This window comes from Oryx dammah, unplaced genomic scaffold, assembly GCF_014754425.2.
Source record: "Oryx dammah isolate SB20612 unplaced genomic scaffold, SCBI_Odam_1.1 HiC_scaffold_21, whole genome shotgun sequence".
Lineage (NCBI taxonomy): Eukaryota > Metazoa > Chordata > Mammalia > Artiodactyla > Bovidae > Oryx > Oryx dammah.
The window spans coordinates 30,018,360-30,038,943 of NW_024070205.1; the positions used below are offsets into that span (position 1 = coordinate 30,018,360).

The following is a 20,584-nucleotide window of genomic DNA, read 5'->3' on the forward strand; positions in this document are numbered from 1 at the left end:
TCATTCGGATCAGGGGCCACCCTGTGACCTCATTCTAACTTCAGACGTCTGCAGCGACCCTGTTTCCAAATGAGGGCACGGTCTGAGGTACCAGGGTCAGGACTTAGCATTTGGGTTTGGGGGGATGCAATTCAGCCAGAATGGGGCCTGCAGAAGTTGAATCCTGGGGTCCCCACAAGCTCACAGCCTGGCAGGTCTGTAGTCCTTGTGGTCAGCTGCCCTTGGCATCCTCTCCCAGTTGGGAACAAGAAAAATGCCTGAGGATTTATAGTGAATGGTGTGTGACTGACCACAGAGGACCCCACTGACCAGGACCCCAAGCCCAGTGTCCCTACAGGGTCCATCATACCACCCGGAGGATGTGGCGAGGCTGTGATGTCCTACTCTGCAGCTGCCCCTTCCTGGACAGGAGGGCCCAGTCACTGGGCAGTCCTGAGCTCATGTGGTTGTGAAGAAACCTCTGACACTTCTCCAGGGAGGCCATCACACATGTAGGAATGAAGGGTTGCACCTCGTTTCCTGTGTCCAGCATGTGGTTTGCGCTTTAGATCTCATGTGGCTGAAGTGTCAGAGAGAGCCTGTCCAGATATTTCCACCATGGTAGTTTAGTTTTCCATACAATATGCAGAACCTTGTTTTTCTTGACATTGTGATCCAAGCAGATCCTTGAATACACTTTGTAAAGACCACTTTTGAAGACCAGCCAACGTACATGGACACACTTTTAAAAAAGGGTTAGAGAACTATAGCCAACGCACCAAATCCAGCCCACCTTTGTTTTTTGTTGTTTTAAAAAATTGTGGTAAAAACATACTTGATCCCATGATCATGGCATCCCATCATTTCATGGCAAATAGAAGGGGAAAAAGTGGAAACAGTGAGAGACTTTATTTTCTTGGGCTCCAAAATCACTGCGGATGGTGACTGCAGCCATGAAATTAAAAAACACTTGCTCCTTGGAAGAAAAGCTATGACAAACCTAGACAGCATATTAAAAAGCAGAGAGAGACCTCACATTGCTGACAAAGGTCCATATGGCCAAAGCTATGATTTTCCAGTAGTCATGCAGAGATGTAAGAGTTGAACCACATTGAAGGCTGAGTGCTAAAGAATTGATGCTTTCAAAATGTGCTGGAGAAGACTCTGGAGAGTCCCTTGGACTGCATGGAGATCAAAGCAGTCCCTCCTAAAGGAAGTCAACCCTGACTATACACTGGAAGGACTGGTGCTGAAGCTGAAGCTCCAGTATTTTGGCCACTGATGGGAAGAGCTGACTCAGTGGAAGAGACCCTGATGCTGGGAAAGATTGAGGGCAGAAGGAGAAGGGGATGACAGAGGATGAGATGGTTGGATGGCATTACTGACTGAGTGGACATGAGTTTGAGCAAACTCCAGGAGATAGTCAAGGACAGGGGAGCCTGGCGTGCTGCAGTCCATGGGGTCGCAAAGAGTCAGACATGACTAAGTGACTGAACATCAAGAAAAAAAGTACGCCTAATATAAAACTTACCATTTTAGCCATTTTTAAGTATGCAGTTCAGTAGTTAATGTGTATTCACATAGTTGTGTAACCATCACCATGATCTGTCTCCAGAACTTTTTCCTTTTCCCAAGTTGAAACTCTGTCCCATTAGACACTCCGCACCCACTCCCCTCTGACACCCACCTTCCAGGTCCTTACAGAAGTGGGATCTTACACTGTGTGTTCTTTCGCGTCTGCTTGTGTCACTTGGTGTCAGGTCCTCGAGTTTCATCCATGTTGCAGTGGGCGTCAGGCTCTCCTTTCTGTGGCTGAATCATTATTCATCGTGTGGATGGGCCACATTTCACTTATCCATCATCCACTGATGGACACTTGGTTTGCTTTTATCTTTTGCCTGTTGTGAATAACTGTGCTCTGAACATGGGTGTACAGATACCTTTTCGAGTCCCTGCTTTCAGTTCTTTTGGGAATATACACACAATTGGAATTGCTGGATCGTAGGATAATTCCATTTTTAATTCTGTGAGGAACCACCAGACTGTTCTCCGAAGGAGCTGCGCTGATTTACATTCCTACCAACAGTGCACAGGCTTCCAGTTTCTTCACTTTCTCACCAGCAGTTGGTTTCTGGTCTTGTGTTCTGGGAGCCACCCTACTGGGTGTGAGGTGGTGTCTCATGGTGGTTTTGGTTGGCGTTTCCCTAGTGGTCAGTAATGTTGAGCATCTTTCCTCGTGTTCATCGGCTGCCAGTCTGTCTTCTTTGGGGAAACATCTGTTCAGGTCCTTTGCCCATTTTAGAATGGGACTGTGTGCCTGTGTGTTTGTTGATTGTCCTGGTCGGTGTATAATGACTGACCCACTGCTGTGCACGTTGAGCTCAGCCTTTTCTACTTGAACCCGCTGGTCGGCACGTCAGAGCAAGGTTGTCCAAGGAACTGACTTCCGGTGAAGAACAGATGGGCATCTATGATGTCAGTGTGAAGATGGACCAGTTTTCCTTCTCTTTTCATTCTTCTGATATTTTCCATGTCTCTTACCACCTATTTTTATAGCATAAAAATTCATTACGAAGGAGAAAGGCTCATGTGGAGGAGGGACTCTTGAATCAGAAGGTACTTAGGGGCCCGTGAGTCAGTCAGTCTGTCCCCATGAGCACATCCTTCCTCGTGCTCCTGTGGGGTCTGCCCAGTGGCGGCTTCCCTGTCTGTCCAGAGCCCCCAGATGCTTGGTCACATCAGCAACCCCCACCCCCAGCCCCCAGCATGTTTTGCTACGTGGTGCGTCCCCGCGGGATAACAGAACAAGATGGAATGAGTCTGGGGCTCTGGGCCGTCTGTGGGGTGATGTGAATACCTGGTGTTGAGGAAGGAAGCCCTGCACCCGGTGGGCTGCTCAGCTGGGAGGAGGGCAGGCAGCAGGGTCCCACCTTGGGACAGCCCAGGGAAGCAGAGCCCAGAGCAGGCGCCTCCCTCCGCTCTGGCCCCGCTGGGAGCATCTGCTGGTGAATGTAGACCACCTTCGCCTTCTCAGCTTTGGGGCCGTGGAGACTCACCAGCGTCCTATGGATCTGAAGGCCTTGGGTCCATTTAGAACAGAGGCTTCGCTGAGCTCCGCAGTGACATTCTTGAGAGTGAACAGAACAAGCATAAATTATTCATGGATTTTAGCTGATCTGTTTTTGTACAAAGGGAGCTTTTAAAGTTAATTATTTTTAAGCAGTAGAGGATGGTTTATATGAGAAAGCTGGAGGCGCCGTTTTCAAGGTGAGCAGATGGCAGGGAGGTGGGGCACGGGGTGGGGGTCTTGGCCCTGTGCTCAGAAAGAAGAGAGGCCCAGACGTCGGGAAGAATTTGGGAGTGGCTCTGAGTTCAGTCCCGGCCAAGACTTTAAACTCAGCTCCACCATCTTAAACCTTCCAGGCCTCTGATGCACCGGCCCCTGCGGTGGGGGAAGGCCCTACCACTCTCCAGGTGCTGCCCTGCGGCCGAGGTGTAGAAGCAGCCCCAGTGTACCAGGATGCCCTGTGGTGGGTCTTGGGAAGCAGATGCACAGAGATGTTGCAACGTCTGCGAGGGTCTTCCGCCAGGAGGGAGGCTGAAGCCAGAGCCTCTACAATTACTGCCCAGTGGGGAAGAGGCGGGCAGCCCATGGGCTGAGCTGGCAACTGCTGTTCCTTTGAAAAGTGCTTCCTCCTGGGTTTAGACAGGTGTGGGCGGGTGCAGACACCATGTGGACGTGACGTGGTCTGGCGTGGGTGCTGTGCAGACAGGTGTGGACACGCTGGACGTGGATGGTGTGGACAGAGGGCCTGCAGCACTTGGTCCCCTCCATTCTGGCGCCTGCCCACACTTGGATGGCCTTAGAGTGCGATGCGCCAGCTAGTCACAGGTGTGGACACACCTGCTTGCATGTGGGCACAGGTAGGGGCCTCAGTGCTAGGTCCAGTCCACGTCCCTTATCCAGAATGACCTGGGGGCCGCGTCTCCTGCCAGACACCCTCTTGTCGTACCTGCTGTGGGTGATTTCCCAGTTTGTCACATCAGAGACTTCCCAGTGACTTCCTGGTTTGTCACGTCGGAGCAGCCACCTTCCAAGAGAGCCCACATGGCCTTCCATTTTGATGCACAGTTTCGGGGTTCTCCTTTGCCATCACCTCTCCACCCCTGGGGGGCAGCCTCCCTTCTGTCCCTAGATAGCATCTTTGGCGAGAAATGAAAGAAACCTGGTTCCAGCCTGAGCTGTCCCAGGGCCCGTGGCCTCCCTGTGGTCTCCCCATGTGGCTGTGTTCCTGTGTGCGATGTGCTGGCCCACAGCATGGACAGTGGTCACCAAGGGGCAATCAGGCCTTTTCTGAGGCTCCCGCTGCGGCCCTCCCCCAGCCACCCCTCCGCAGCCCACCTCCCTCCTCCCATATTGGCTGTTTTGGGCATTGAATTAATTTCTTGTTCCCCAGTTGTTTTTCTTAAAGCTCAGTTTCAGTCTCTTTCAGTCTCTCGTCTGTAACAAGCTCTGCCCAGTTTCCCCTGGGCTTGCTACTATTCTTGTGGTCTCCCACCAGCCCCTTGGTACGGTTGATGGTGGCCAGGAAGGAGCTGCTCCTTTCTTTCTGTGACCTTGCGGCTTCGTCCCTCTGATGGGGCAGGGGTTTCCGTGTGTCCAGGACACACAGGCCGACCGCCAGGGGGTCAGAGCTCGGGTCTCGGTGTCTGGCAGCCCCCGCTTCCCCCTCTGGTCTTGGGTCTCCTCTGGGCCTCCTCAGAAGGCAGATGTGGACACAGGGAATGGAGTCACATGGATTTTGTGAAGCTTGTCTTTTTTTTTTTTTGGCACTAGAACCTTTTTTATTCAGAAAAGCAAAAATGTTTTCCAGCCACACACAGGAGGGGTATGGGTCGGGGGCAGAGGTGTCTGTCCATCCAGCACGGGCCCCCAGCCCATGTTGTTTTGGCAGCAATAAGGGGTGTGGGGTATTTGCCCCCAAAATAAAAATGGTGTGTGTGTGGGGGAGTGTGGGAGGGAGAAGAGGGGTGCAAAAGCACTGGGGAGTGGTGAGGGGAGGGCTAGACGAGGTCAGTACTGGGAACGCCGCAGGTGAGAGGCCATCTCATAACATTTCTTATTGATCATACCGCCGTGGACACCTTCTTTGCCCATCAGCAGGACTAGTGTCTTGACAGTCGTGGTGACAGTGGTAAAAAATATGGAATGCTTCATGAATTTGCATGTCATTCTTGTGCAGGGGCCATGCTAATCTTTGTATCAGTGAAGCTTGTCTTCAGTGGGTGCTCAAAAGCGGCACTAGTGTGTTAGAGTTGTTGATGTATTTCTGAGCGGTGGGTGACAGTTCTGGGGGAAGTGGCTTCCGTGCTGCTCCCACGGTGTTTCCATGGGAATTAGAAATGGTCCTGGGCTGCAAGTTGGGAGTCAGAAAATGTGGAGGCAGCAAGACCCCAGGTTTACTTCTGACTCCTGGCTTCTCCTCTTGCAGAACCGGGGGTCCACTCTGGCCTGAGTCTCTGCTGTGTCCTCAGCCTGAGTGTTAGCAGCACACTCATGCACCCACACATACCACACACAGGCACACACACACGTACACACCACACAAGACACACTCACACGCACACCACACAGAGACACATGCATACATATACACACACCACACACATACATACATACCACATGCACACAGACATACACACACCCCACACACCACATACACATACATACATACATGCACAGACACACAACCCACATACAGGCCACACACACATACATTCACAGACACACACATGCATACACACTACACAGAGACACACGCACACAGACACACACAGATAGAATCACAGACACCACATAGACAAACCACACACATATACACACCACACATACACACACACCCACACACCCAGGAACAGGAATCCTTGCACAGAGGATTCTACTGCTGGCAGTGCAGAGAAGCTGTGACTCTCCCTTGTGTTGTGTTTTGCAGTGTTTAGGGAAGAGGACTGTCAGGAAGACTGATAGCTGATGTCCACGAGTAGCTGGTTTGTGTCAGTTGTCACGACAGAGGCAGGTCCTGCTAGCTTGTCACTGAGGGCATCCTTTGATGTCACCACTGATCAGGTCCCCGTGGCCCTGAGGAGGCTCGGGCAGCAAGCTGACTCCAAGCTTTGCCTGCTCTATGCACATGGGGAAAGTGGGGCTTCAGGGCCCAACCGGGGAGCAACGGAGGCTCAGCAAGATGCTGTGGATTCACCAGGGGTTGAGGACGGGAGCAGGGCAGGCTGACTCCTCTAGGCTTTGCCCTCTGGCCCTCCATTGTTTATGGAGGAGGGCAGGTCTCTAGCATTTTGACAGAGGTCCAGAGCGCTGCCTGGTCCTGGGGCACCCCTTGACCCTTTGGTGTGGAAGGAGCATGGCACCCTGACCAGCCTTGGCCCCTGGCCCTGGATGGAACCATCCAGCGCCCTGTGCTATTCCTACTGCCTGGTGGGGGGAGGGGGTGGAGTTGTCAGGTGGATGCTGTCGGGGGTGCAAGGCTGGCACAGGCTGCAGCCCCCCCAGGAGCTAGTAGACTTGGCACCAACCCCCACCCCCACCCGCAGGAGCTGGGAGGAATGAGATTTCACTTCTCAGGATGGTGGGGAGACTCCTGCAGCCTGTGTGAAACACCATGTGGCCTTCTAGGAGGAGTGGTTGTTCTGGGTCCTGGGGGCCTCTCTTGGGGACCAGGGAGGAATCAGAAACAACTCTGCTGATGAGGATGAGGGAAGAGTGCTGGGTCCCTGCTCTCTGCCCCCATGCCTGGGGCCCCTGGTGAGAAGGCAGTGCTGCCGAAGCCAGTTTGAGCCCAGGAGCGCTGGCAGCTTCTCCCTGGAATGCAGCCTGTGAGACCCAGGCTTCAGGCCATTTCTCTAAACTCAGGAGATGCTTTACTTAAACACCCTGGGAAACATGAATGTGGGGTGCACTCTGTTCCCATGGGTGCTGTGCCCCTGCCTGAAGCCTCCATCATGGGGGCAGCACTGGTCTAAGGAGCTGACTGCCATCTGGAGTTCTCTCAGAGGATAGGCTGGGTGGGAGCGGTAGGTGGCTTGTGATTCTGCTTCCAAACAACCCCTCATGCCTGTCCTCGAAGCTGCAGGGTCAGGTTTAAACTTCGGATTTCCTGGTGCCTGGACTCACAGATTCATCTAATAATAAGGCTCCTGCTGCCTTGGACCAGCTCGGTGCCACCTCTGGGGGGGTGTGGGATCTGTTCTGGGACCAAAGACTCTTCTCCTTCTGCACCCCCACACCCTCCTTCCCACACAGAACAGCAGGGACCCCCTGTCCCCAGGAGTCGCAAGAATGAATTAGGATATCTATGTGGAATTACAGTGCATGGAACCCAAGCAGGTGTTTTGCTGATGTAAACCTGAGTTTTCCTCCCTCCTTCCCTCCATCCTTCCCTTCCCTTCCCTTCCCTTTTCTCCTCCTCCTCCCTTTCTCTCCTTCTCCCTCCTTTCCCTCCCTCCCTCCTTTTCCTCCTGCTTCCCTCCTGTCCCTCCTCCTCCCTCCTTTCCCTCCTCCCTCCCTCCTCCCTCCCCCCTCCCTCCCTCCTTCCTCCCCCCTCCCTCCCTGTTCCTTCCTCCATCCCTCCTGTCCCTCCTCCCTCCCTCCTGTCCCTCCTCCCTCTCCCTCCTCCCTTCCTCCTCTCCCTCCTCTCCCTCCTCCCTCCCTCCTTTCCCTCTTCTCCCTCCTCCTTCCCTCCTTTCTCTCCTCTCCCTCCTCCCTCCCTCCTGTCCCTCCTCCCTCCTTCTTCCTTCCTTTCCCTTCTCCTTTCCCACATCTGAGTGGTGTGGCCCCAGATTCCAGGCCAGGCAGATACTGAGAGAACCATGACATAGAGGATGTGCTCCTAGTCTCACCCAGTTAATGAGCACATGTGCAGAAACAGATAAAGTTGCAGGTTGTAGTGAATGTAAGTGGCACCGAGATGGACACACCAGATGGGGAAGGGCTGGTGCTGGGCCCGGGAAGGAGGGGTAACACCTGAGGTGAGGACCTGCCCATGGAAGGGGACCAGCAAGGTTCTTGAGGGGTGGGGAGTGTGGCCCCTCAGAGGAACTGGGAGAACCTGCTGGTGGAACCCCTGGGAGGCCAGATTGGGGCTGGGGCCACACAGGGGTCTCTGGCCACCCCTTAGTCCTGTGTTTTGTGAGCCTGTGAGGTGTTGGTTCAACAGCCCTGAATCCCAGCTATGACCTACTTGCTGTTCCAGTTAAGCTGAAAATCATTTGTCCACATCCAGCTAAATCAAATGATTTGCAAGGAGCAGAGAAACCTTGAAATGCATTTTTAAAGCAATGAAAGTGAGACGAGGATTTTTTCTGAGGGAAAATGCAACACTCCCTGGGTTGCAGGGCTCTCCTTGTGGCCCAGTGGTTGAGAGTTCACCTGCCAGTGCCGGTGACATGGGGTCGATCCCTGGTCCAGGAAGATCCCACCTGCTGCAGAGCAGCTAAGCCCACGCACTGCAGCTGGTGAGGCCCACACTCTTGAGAGCCTGTGCATCGCAACGAGAGAGGCCACTGCAATGAGAAGCCCGCAAGTAGAGAGTAGCTCCCGCTTCCACAACTAGAGGAAGCCTGAGCACAGCAACCCAAGACCCAGCACAGCCAAAAATAAGTATGTCTGGAAAAAGGAAAAGAGAACACTCGGATTCCGCACCCTGGTGGCAGCGAGCTGTGTGCACCTGCTCTAAACCAGCTGGTTAAAAGCCTGTGTTACTTCTTGTCCCTGCAAAGCATGCAGGTACTCCAGGGTCTTCCCCTCCAGGGTCTTCCTCTCCAGGGTCTTCCCCCCACACCCCTCCTTCCCATGATCATGGCCCTGGGGCAGAGGAGGAACTGGTCTCAGCCCCTTGGCCTGACCCTTCACTCCAGGCTTTTCCTCGGTTTTATTTTATTTTGCGGTGATAGAGGCTCTCTTGCTAAAATTATTTCAAAATCTGCCACCTGGAAAAACAGACCCATTGTGGGACCATCCATCTGTGGCACCGAGGCTGCAGCTTTTGTACTGGTGTCTTGCTTTTTCACCCTGAGTGCCCCTGTCTCCACCCCCAAGGCCTCGAGCTACCCTTTCCTCCCGGCCCCTACCTGGTCCCCTGAGGTATGTGGTTTGCTCCCAAGGCTCCGCCTGTAGATCTGCAGGCCACACACTCTCCACGGACAACCCTCCAGGGTCTCCATCATGAGGATTGGCGCCTGTGGTTGAGGATGTGTGTGTGTCATTTTTGGTAATTCTCGCAGCATTTCAAGCTTCATTATTACTCCTTTAGTTGTGGTGATCTGTGATCTGTGTCGTTTTGGGGCCATGAACCACACCCGTGTAAGATGGTGAACTTCACCCGTCAACGTGCTGTGTTCTGCCTGCCCCACTGATTGGCCGTCCCCCCATCTTCCTCCCTCTCCTTGGGCCTTCCTGTTCCCTGACACAATATTGAATCAGGCCAATTAACCCTGCAATTGGGGGACTTGCCTCGTGGTCCAGTGGTTATGATGCCACACTTCCACTGTTGTGGGCCCCAGCTCCATCCCTGGTCAGGGATTTAAGATCCTGCAAGGTGTGTGGCATGGCCCCCAAAAACCCAAACCAAGAGAAAACAATCCCTGCAGTGGCCTCTTAAGTGTTCAAGTAAAAGGAAGAGTGGCATGTCTCTCCATTTTAATCAAAAGCTAGAAATGGTTAAGCTTAGGGAAGAAGGCAGGTCAAAAACCAAGACAGACTGAAAGCTGGGTCCCTTGCACCAAACAATTAGCCAAGTCATGAATACCAAGAGAAGCCCTGAAGGAAATTAAAAATTCTGCCTGATACGGAGAAGATTTTAGTGGCCTCCATAGAAGATCAAACCAGCTACAGTATTCCCTTAAGGCAAAGCCTCATGCAGAGCAAGGCCCTGACTCTTCAGTTCTATGAAGCCTGAGAGAGGGGAGGAAGCTGCTGAAGAAAAGTCTGAAGCCACAGGGGTTGTTTCATGAAGTTTAAGGAAAGAAGCCATTTTTACAGCGTAAAGTGCAAAGTGAAGCAGCAAGTGTTGATGGAGAAGCTGTAGCAAGTTTTCCAGAAGATCCAGCTCAGAGCATGAAGGGGCCACACAAGTGCGTGTGTGCTCAGTCGTGTCCGATTCTCTGCGATCCCATGGACTGTGGCCCACCAGGCTCCTCTGTCCATGGAATTTCCCAGGCAAGAATACTGGGGTGGATTGCCATTTCTTCCTCCAGAGGATCTTCCTGACCCAGGGATCGAACTCGTGTCTCTTGAATTGGCAGGTGGATTCTTTGCCACTGAGCCACCTGGGAGTCCCCCACACAAGCGAAGGGGCCCTTAAGAATTAAGCTAAATGCACTGTGCATGTGCTTTGGAAATGGAAAAACAAAGCCTGAATGACAGCACATCTGTTTACCACATGGTTTCCTGCAAGATTTTAGGCCCATTGTTGAGACCTTCTGCTCAGAAAAAGATTCCTTTCAAAATGTCAGTGCTCATTGACCACACACCTGGTCATGCTCTGATGGAGATGGACTACGAGATTCGTGTTGTTTTCATGCTGCAAACACAGCATCCATTCCCCATCCATGGGACCAGGAAGGAATTTCAACATTCAAGTCATATTATTTAAGAAATCCATTGTATAAAGCTATAGCTGCCATAGGTGGTGATTCCTCTGTTGTTTCTGGGCAAAGTCAATTGAAAACTTCCTGGAAAGGATTTACCATTCTAGATGCCAGTAAGAACATTCGTGATTCATGGGAATATCAACAAAATACCAACATTCGCAGGAGTTTGGAGGGGCTTCCCAAGTGGCACAGTGGTAAAGAATTTGCCTGCTGATACTGGAGATGCAGGAGACTCTGGTTCGATCCCTGGGTCAGGAAGATCCCCTAGAGGAGGAAGTGGCAACCTGTTCCAGTATACTTGCTTGGGAAATCCCATGGACAGAGGAGCCTGGGGGCTACATTCCATGGGGTCACAGGAGAGTTGGACACAACTTAGTGACTAAACAACAACGGGAATTTGGAGGAAATTGATTCCAGTGCTCATGGATGACTTTGAGGAGTTCCAGACTTCAGTGGAGAAAGCAACTACAGATGTGGTAGAAACAGCAAGAGAGCTGGAATTAGAAGTGGGGCCTGCACTTCAGTGAGAAGCCTCCACATCACACCAGAGCAGCTGCTGCTTGCCACAACTAGAGAGAGCCTGAGTGCAACAATAAAGACCCAGCACAGCCAAAAATAGTAATTAATTAATGCAGCTACAAAATTAAAATACACTTGCTCCTTGGAAGAAAAGCTATGACAAACCTAGACAGCATATTAAAAAGCAGAGACATCACTTTGCCAACAAAGGTCCATATAATTAAAGCTATGGTGTTTCCAGTAGTCATGTACAGATGTGAGAGTTGGACCATAAAGAAGGCTGAACGCAAAGAACTGATACTTTCCAACTTTTCTGAAGAAGACTCTTGAGGGTCTCTTGGACTGCAGGGAGGTCAAACCAGTCAATTCCAAAGGAAATCAACCCTGAATATTCACTGAAGCTTCAGCTTCAATATTTTGGCCATTGATTCAAAGAGCTGACTCGTTGGAAAAGACCCTGATGCTGGAAAAGACTGAGGGCAGGAGGGGAAAGGAGTGACAGAAGATGAGATGGCGTCACTGAATCAATGGACATGAGTTTGAACAAACTCCAAGAGATAGCAAAGGATAGGGAGGCCTGCCGTGCTGCAGTCCGTGAGGTTGCAAGGAGTCAGACATGACTTGGTGACTTGTTCAGTTGCTCAGTCATGACAGAGGTTTTAGCGTACTCAGTGAACAGAAGTAGATGTTTTTCTGGAATTCTCTTGCTTTTTCTGTGATCCAACGGATGTTGGCAATGTGATCTCTGGTTCCCATGCCTTTTCTAAATCCCGCTTATACATCTGGAAGTTCTTGGTTCACGTACTGTTGAAGCCTAGCTTAGAGAATTTTGAGCATTACCTTGTTAGAATGTGAAATGAGTGCAGTTGTGTGGTAGTTTAAACATTCTTTCACATTGCCCTTTTTTGGGATTGAAATGAAAACTGACCTTTTCCAGTCCTATGGCCACTGCTGAATTTTCCAAATTTTCTGGCATATTGAGTGCAGAACTTTCACAGCATCATGTTTTAGGGTTTGAAATAGCTCAGCTGGAATTCCATCACCTCCATTAGCTTTGTTCATAGTGATGCTTCCTAAGGCACACTAGACTTTGCACTCCAGGATGTGTGGCTCCAGGAGTGATCGCACCATTGTGGTTATCCAGGTCATTAAGATCTTTTTTGTATAGTTCTTCCGTGTATTCTTGCCACCTCTTCTTAATATCTTCTGTTTCTGTTAGGTCCATACCGTTTCTGTCCTTTATTGTGCCCATCTTTGCATGAAATGTTCCCTTGGTATTTCTGATTTTCTTGAAGAAATCTCTAGTGACTTAATGACTGGACAAAAACAAATTGATTAAAAAAAATAAGTTGGGCTGAAGATGTGGCTGAATTGCTGCATCTCAGGATAAAACTCTAACAGATGAGGAGTTGTTTCTTGTGGATGACAAGGAAGGTGGTTTCTTGAGATAGAATCTGCTCCTGGTGAAGATGCTGTGAAGATTGTTGACGGGACAGCAGAGGATTTAGAATAAGAGGTACTTAGCTGAAAAAGCAGCACCGAGATTTGAGTTGCCTAACTCCAATTTTGAAGGAAGTTCTCCCACGTGTAAGATACTGTCAGCCAGCATTACTGCTGTAGAGCAGTTGTTTGTGAATGAAGAATCCATTGATTTGGCAAATGTCATTGTTCTCATATTTTAAGAAATTGCCACAACCAGCCCAGCCTTCAGCAACCAGTACCCTGATCAATCAGCAGCCATCAGCATGGAGACTAGACCCTTCTCCAGTGGGCCAGCATGGGGGGCGGGGAGATTTGCTGAAGGCTAAGATGACACTTACATTTTTAGCAATAAAATATTTTTTATCTGAGGTATTTACATTGTTTTGGGGCTTCCCTGGTGGCTCAGAGGGTAAAGCATCTGCCTACAATGTGGGAGACCCGGGTTCGATCCCTGGGTCGGGAAGATCCCCTGGAGAAGGAAATGGCAACCCACTCCAGCACTCTTGCTTGGAAAATCCCATGGACTGAGAAGTCTGGTAGGCTACAGTCCATGGGATCGCAAAGAGTCGGACATGACTGAGTGACTTCACTTTCATGTACATTCTTTTTAGACTTAATAGGCTACAGTATAGTATAAACATAACTTTGCACCAAGAAACCAAAAAATTTGTGTGTATCACTTTATCATGATACTTGCTTTATGTTTGCTTGAGCCAAACCCATAGCATCCCTGAGGTGTGCCTGTGCTGATACATGGTCTTTACAACACGTTTTCCTGGCGTGCTGTCCCCATGTGATGTCCCGCCTCCTGGAAGCCCTGGGCTTCTGCCTTCCTTAGGTCTGTCTGACTTTCTGAAATGAGCAGGACAGGGAAGAAATACTCTATTTTGTAAAAAAACATTAAAAGGTTCTCCATTGTGTGTGGGGGGATCCCAAGGGGGCTCCTCTGGTGCCGGCCCCACCCCTCCTCTTTCCTCGACCCTTGACCCTTGAGTCCTCTCTCTTTCTCTCTCTCTCTATATATATATGTAAATCACACATCAAAATTTAGTTGTGACAGCTTCGGGCTTCCCCCCCACCCCCTGCCCCTGAAAAATTCTTAAAGCCTTTCAGAAGGCTTAATCTCAAGGAGAAGCCGGCCTCTTGTGTGTGTTTAATCACCAAAGCAGTTTTCAATCTCAGATGTGATTTAAGAAACCTGGAAACTTGCAGCAGCTGAGTCCTCCAACCAGAGGGAAGCTGGTGGGCATCCTCCCTGCCCCTTCCCAGGCGGCCCAGGATTTCCCGGGCACTTGTCTCCCCCTCCCCCTCTCTCTCCTTTGACCTGGTCATGAGACCCCAGGGACGACCTCCATGGGGGTCTGAGGCTGATTGCCTTGTTCTTTCTTCAACTTGAGTGTGTCATTTATTCATTCATTCATTCCAGCTCAGCTGTCAAGACCACGGCCAGGCACCTTGGGCTGAGCTGGCCTGAGTCAACTCTGGCTACAGGAAGCAGGACAAGGCTCCTTGAGCCTCAGTTTCCCTTAGGAGGGGCTGCCTCTCAGGGCCGTACTCTCAGAGCCCCTGTCCTGCTCTGGGCCATTTCCCCCCAGTGGTAGTCACAGCTCCCTGACGGTTTGTCCCTCACCCCATAGAATGAGAGGCGCTAGGACGAGAGCCAAGCACAGGGACGCCGGCCTCAGCCAGGCCGATGGGACTTCCGCCGTTAGTGTATGTTTTCCTGTCCACTGTGTGTCCCTCATGTCTGTTGCTCTGTTACTTGGAGGTTAAGGATGAAACTGAGTTTGGAAATACTGGGCTGACCTGGAGTCCAGATGCTGTCCTGCAGGCCTGCCTGTGAAACAGATGTCAGTGCTTGCCCCCTCAGAGGCCTGTGAGGGGATCTGGGTTCAGTGTGTCCTTGGTCTAGATCAGCATCTGATACAGTAGAGTGGAACATCCCAGGTTGTATGTAGCAGAGACACAGAGTCTCAGGCATATAGTCATAGGCTAAGTCACAGGCATATAGTACATGCAGAGTAGATACATAATAGATACAGAGCAACTGTCATAGATACAGAAGAGATACTTCATAGACATGCAGTACAGAATAGATATGTAGTAGATACAATGGCACCCCACTCCAGTCCTCTTGCCTGGAAAATCCCATGGATGGAGGAGCCTGGTGGGTTGCAGTCCATGGGGTCGCTGAGGGTCAGACATGACTGAGTGACTTCACTTTCACTTTTCACTTCCATGCATTGCAGAAGGAAATGGCAACCCAGTCCAGTGTTCTTGCCTGGAGAATCCCAGGGACGGGGGAGCCTGGTAGGCTGCCGTCTGTGGGGTCGCACAGAGTCAGACACGACTGAAGTGACTTAGCAGCAGCAGCAGATACGAAGTAGATACAAAATGGATACATCATAGACATATAATAGATACAGTATAGACATGTACATAGTAGACAGAGTATATACATTGTAGACACATAGTAGATACGTATTAGATATATAGTATGTAGTAGATACAGAAGAGATATATCACAGACATACAGTGCATACAGAATAGATAGATATAAATAGATAGAGATTAACTCCATCGTAGATACAGAGCAGATACATCATAGATACATGGTAGATGCAGAATAGATATATAATAGATACATGGTAGACACACAGCAGATACATCATAGGCACATAGCAGACTCAGTGTAGATATATGATAGATACGTGGTAGACACAGCAGATACATCGTTGGCACATAGTAGATGCAGTGTGGATCTAAGATATATAGTGCACCCAGAACAGATGTATCATACGTGTAGTAGACATGGTGTAGATATATAATGGGCACGTGGTAGACACAGAGCAGACACGTCATTGGTGCATGCGCTGTAGGATTAGTGTGCGCTGACAGTGGGTCACGAACCTCCTGCATGGGGTTCACATCATTGTGGGATCCTTTTCACTGGGGAGGACTGTGATGGGAGTTTGGGAAAACATCCAGTTTTCTCTCCCTCTCCCCCTTTTCTTTTTTATCGGTCGCAGCAGAGCTGTGCTTCCTGTCTGGTGGGTGGAGGCTCATTCTTCTGGGTTGGGCCCTAAGGTCAGAAGGGAGATGGGCCAGGCTGTGGGGGTTGGGGTGGTCCCAGAGCTAGTCCTCTCCCCAACCCACCCCTTGTTCTGCCACAGGAGTCTTTTGAATTTACATTTTTTTCCTTCAGAGTCTGCTGTGGGCTTTTCGAGGTCTAGTTACAAGATTTTGTTGGTTTGTTTCTAGATTCATTGCAACTCTTTGTATTTTGCTCTTCTTTACTACAATTTTGCAGAAAAGAATCTAAAATACAGCCCCTCCTTGCCTTACTAAAGGGCTGCAAAGCAAAGGTGTGCAGCCAACTGTGGGGAAAATGGCCCCACCATCACTTTTTCTGTTACTGTTTTTCTTATAAAGAGGCCTCTCCTTCTGGGGAGCGGGGAGAGCTTCTCTTGACTGGGGATGCATATGCATACACTACTGGGAAGAAAAAGCAGGTGTGTCTGCGGGGCCTAGGAGATGCTCTCGCACCCGGTGGGGGAGTGCACCACCACTCCCAAACACACGTGGCCCTAGTGCTCTTTCTAACTGTCTCTCAAATCAATTCGCATCACATCGACATGACAAATCTTTAACATGACAATTGAATAAGCCATTTTCTGTGGGAAGCCTTCCCCAGTGGGTGGGGCTGCAGTTTGCTCCTTAGTCCCTCTTGGGGTGGGGAGGGGGGCTTGACTGGCAGCTGCTGCTTGTCCGTTTAGCTCTTGCTCCTGCTGCTCCCCTGGAAGATACATGAACTCAGCTCCTGCCCCTGGGAAACCCACGGGCCAGGAGGAGGGTAATTCCTGGGGGTGCTCAGGACGTGGGACTCGAGGGGCCAGTGTCTCCCAGGTTCCTGTTTGGGCAGCAGCGAGAGGCGGTGGAGCGAGGCACTGTCACCCGCTGTGGCCCAGGCTCTACAGGGTGCCTTTCCTTCTCACGTCATGAGACACATAGGAGAGCCATGGACTCCCAAGCTGGTCCCAGATGACTGGGGGGCGCGGGCAGCTGGGTTTCAGTTTTGGGGAGAGGGTGAGCCAGGCTGGGATATTCAGGGTGTGAACCTCCCTGCTCCCACCCCCTCCTCTAAGCTGTCTCCCCCAGACCCCCAAACATGGCAGGAAAGGCAGAGGGTGGAGGCTGTCAACTGCTAAGCATCACAGGTTACCTTCTCTGTGACTGAAATCAGACTCGGGGCCTCAGAGCTGCAGGGGCTGGTGCAGTGGCCATGGATGCTGGGCACTTCCCCGAGGGCAGCGAGGAGAGGGTGGGCCTCGCTGATCACAGGCTGCCCGCACCTCTCGGCTTCTGTTTGCAAGGCCCCTGTAACCCGTGTCTGGTTCAGGGACCCAGGTATGCCACCTGTCCACATGGAGCCTGTGCTCTGGAGCGGGGAGGACATACAGGTGCCAGAAGGTCACAGGGGGCTGCTGCCACCCCAAGGAGATGCTGTTTTAACTGAGACAAGAGGTGGGGTGGGGCAGGCCTGGGCCCTGGTGTGGACAGAGTTAGGATGCTGAGGGACCTGGTGTGGCTGGAGGAGGAGGACCCAGTGTGGCTGTGAGGTGGAACTGCATGGTTGGGGTGTGGACCAGGTGGGCACTCTGCTGCGGAGCGGGTTGGGGCCAGCAGGCCTGTGGGGCCCACTGCTGCCCACAAGGCCAAAGACAATGGGGCAGAGGGTCAGGGAAGGGGAAAAGGGGCAGGAGTGCAGTGCTGAGAGGAGATTGGCAGGACCCGGGAGGACCAGGAAAGGGAGAACTGGAGGGTGGGTCCCACGTGAACCATGTGGGTAGTGTGGGCTGGTGAGCATGGACAGGTGTGTGTGGACAGGTGAGTGTGTTCAGATGGATGCAGTCAAGTTAACATGGGCGTAGACAGATGTGCAAGTCCCATCTCTCCAGTGAGGGGAGAAGCCATTGGGATTGGAGGTGTTGACTCTGCAGCTGCTGGGCTGACCCCGGGTCACTCCTGTCTCCTGCGTAGCCGCCTTGTGCACTGTGGCACTGTTTCAGTGAGGATGCTGAGGACTCGGCATTGGTGGGAAGGTGGTCTTGTAACCGAGCCTACAGATGACCAGGAGCTGGCTTGTTCCTGGCTGGGGAGATGGGGCCCACAGGCCACCTGCACAAACAGCCTGAAAGGAGCTGGGGTGGGAGGGAAAGGCAGCCATGGGTGCACTCGGGGCTCACAGTTGATGGAACGGGGCTTTTCCCCTGCGGCCTGGGAATGACCAAGTGCGGCAGGGATGGTGTGTGCAGTTCTCCCTAAGTGGTCATCTGAGCAAATGGATTTGGGATGACGTGGTCATATGAGGCTAAGAGCTGCAAGGAGGAGCTGGCTGGCTGCTTTGAGACATTGAGTGGGGATGGAGATCCTTCCTTTGGGGTGAACAGGGCTGTCCACTAGGGCCCTGCCTGGCCCTCAGCATGGTTCCAGGACCGCAGCAGAAGGAAGGGAGTGGAGGCCAGTCATCTCTCCATCTCTCTTGGAGGCCTCCTTCTTGTTCCCTGTGGGACCAGACGAGCCCCTGGGGGCCGGGTGAGTGAGGGGCATATCCTGAGGCTCTGTCCTCATGCCTTCCCTGTGACTTGACCCTCCTGCTTCCCCCTTACGAGGACCTTGTGATGACACTGACCCCCAGATAATCCAGGATCACCCCCCCAGGGTCCGTACCTTAATTGCAGCAGGAGCAGAGTCCCTGCCCCGTGTGAGGAGGCTCAGGCTGGGGATTAGGACGGGATGTCCCTTGGGGCAGATACTTAGCCAACCACAGGTGCTTTCGGTTTCTGGCTTCCAAGGAGGGATTCCTGGGGTGAGGCCCAGACAGAGGGCACCGACAGGAGCCCCAGGGGTGGTGGGAGCAGCCGGGACCCCTGCCTTGGGTGGCCTCAGTTTGCTCATCTGTAAAGTGAAGTCACAGTAGCCACCCCTTTTCCTCTGATGATGAGCAGATGTTATCACAGGCATTCAAACACGCTGGGCTGAGCTGCCTCAGGACACCCACAGAAAGCCTGAGGAAGGGGGGAGTGTGACAGCAGCTGTGACTTGGTGGCTGACACGGGGGGTGCCAGGTCTGGGCTCTGCCACCCTGCAGCCCTGTCTGCAGACCATCTTACAGATCCACCTCAGGGCAGGGGGAGCCCACAGCATGGCTTGGAGGTGTGTGGGTCCCTGAGATTTGATTGTGTCGGTGCTAAGAACCACATGGGACAGCAATGGTCAGGCCAGGACCTGGGGCCCTGGGTGCAGGGTTGAGTCTAGGGTCGTCTGGAGGCAGAACCAGTGGATGTGGTTGTGGGCTGGGCACTCAGGGAGGGCAGGTTTCTGCCAGGGCAGCTGTGGCGGGGGAAGAGCTGGACAGGAGAGTGCTTTCGTTCGGGTTCCTGTGAGTGACTGGAAACTGAAGACACATCTCTAGTCTGGAAAGACTGGAAACCCAATGGCCAGGAGTGAGCTGGCTCATTCTGGGGTGGCCAGACCTGCTTCTCTCTCTGCATCCTGACTTCCTTGCAGCAGTCACCCTCCATCAGGTGCCTCATCAGGGTCCCCTGGCTACTGGGTCACACTGATGCCTCGTGCCCTTGGTCACTTGTCCACCCTCAAACCACTGGTGGAAAACCCCACAGGTGCCCTGGACTGAGCTGGTGGGAGTGAAGCCTGCAGGGCCAGGGTGTCAGGAGAGGGACTCCTATGTCCTCCGCTCTGGCCTTTTTCTCTTCCAGGAAGGACACTAATCCCTTTGTGAGAGCCCCACTCGCCTGACCGCATCTAAATCTAGTCACCTCCTAATATTATCACTGGAATAGGGGTGGGGCTTCAACACAGGAATTTAGGGGGACACAGAGAGAGATCCAATCCATAACAGCGGGTAGGGTAGAAAAAGATTAGGAAGGTATTTTGGGACCACCTAGACGGTCAAGAGAGGACCGTACATCAGCCAAAAAGTGGCAGTGGAGAGGAGAGCCAGGGAGCCAGACAGGGGAGATGGGAGCTGATGTGAGGGTCTTGGGAAAGGGAAGGGGGAGCAGGGGGATGCACCCTGGAGGCTGCAGGTGCACTAGGGGTCTGTGGATACGCTAGAGTCTGGGGGCCTGGGAGCGATGCAGAGGGGTGAAGGTTTAGAGAAGATGAGAGGTGACCAGTGAGGAGTCCAGGGCAGGAAGGAGTGATGGCCAAGGACTTGGGTCGGGGGAGGCAGCCCAGCCTACTGGGTCAGTTCCAGTTAGGAGCCTCACCCACAACCACACCCCCGCCCCTTCACCTGGTTTTGGATCTGCTCCTACAGGCTGGTTCATGCAGCAGAACCATCCTCCTCGCTGCTTGCTGCTTGCTCGCAGCTGCCCCTGTGGGTGGCCCCAGCCCGCATTCTAGGGACACTCGCTCTTGAGCACTGCTTCCCCTCTCCCCCGCACCCTCCCACCCCGGGCTCAGCTTGGGCCCAGCTTGGACCGCAGCCCTGCCTGGGATGAAGCCCACCCTTGCCAGACCCTTTCTGAGCTCCTGCGTCACGAGGTGCAGATCCTCTCCCCAGACCTCATTCCTTATGATTCATCCTCAAACTCAGGATTTAGAAAACTTGGCATGTGTGCGTGTCCAACTGCTGCCCAGCCATCTGTCCATCGAGGTTCCTAAATGTCCACCCAAGTGGAAGAGATCAGCACAGGGCGAAGGGCAAGCTGGCTTCCTTTCAGGGGGGCCGGGAGTACCCCCACACCAGGTTCATTCCATCAGGTCTAATGTGGCTGAAATTGAGCGCCTCCTGCAGCCTGGGGTTCCCGTTTAGTTGGCAGTGTCATTTTCTATCTTTCTGGTCCATAAGATCATGGTGTTTTGGAGAATCATGGTCTCTGAGGTTGGATGAGGGCTGGCCTCCGGGCAGAGG

At 52.3% G+C, this 20,584-nt stretch overlaps 1 protein-coding gene and 1 non-coding gene across 4 annotated transcripts in view; one reads left to right on the top strand and one right to left on the bottom strand.

Annotated features, from left to right (window-relative positions):
- Positions 1-20,584, top strand: part of PRKCZ (protein kinase C zeta) — a 100,259-nt gene that overhangs the window by 32,988 nt on the left and 46,687 nt on the right. The window lies entirely within an intron of this gene.
- LOC120880721 lies at positions 5,178-5,283 on the bottom strand. The gene has a single exon (XR_005725120.1). It is a non-coding gene; the product is annotated as a U6 spliceosomal RNA (small nuclear RNA).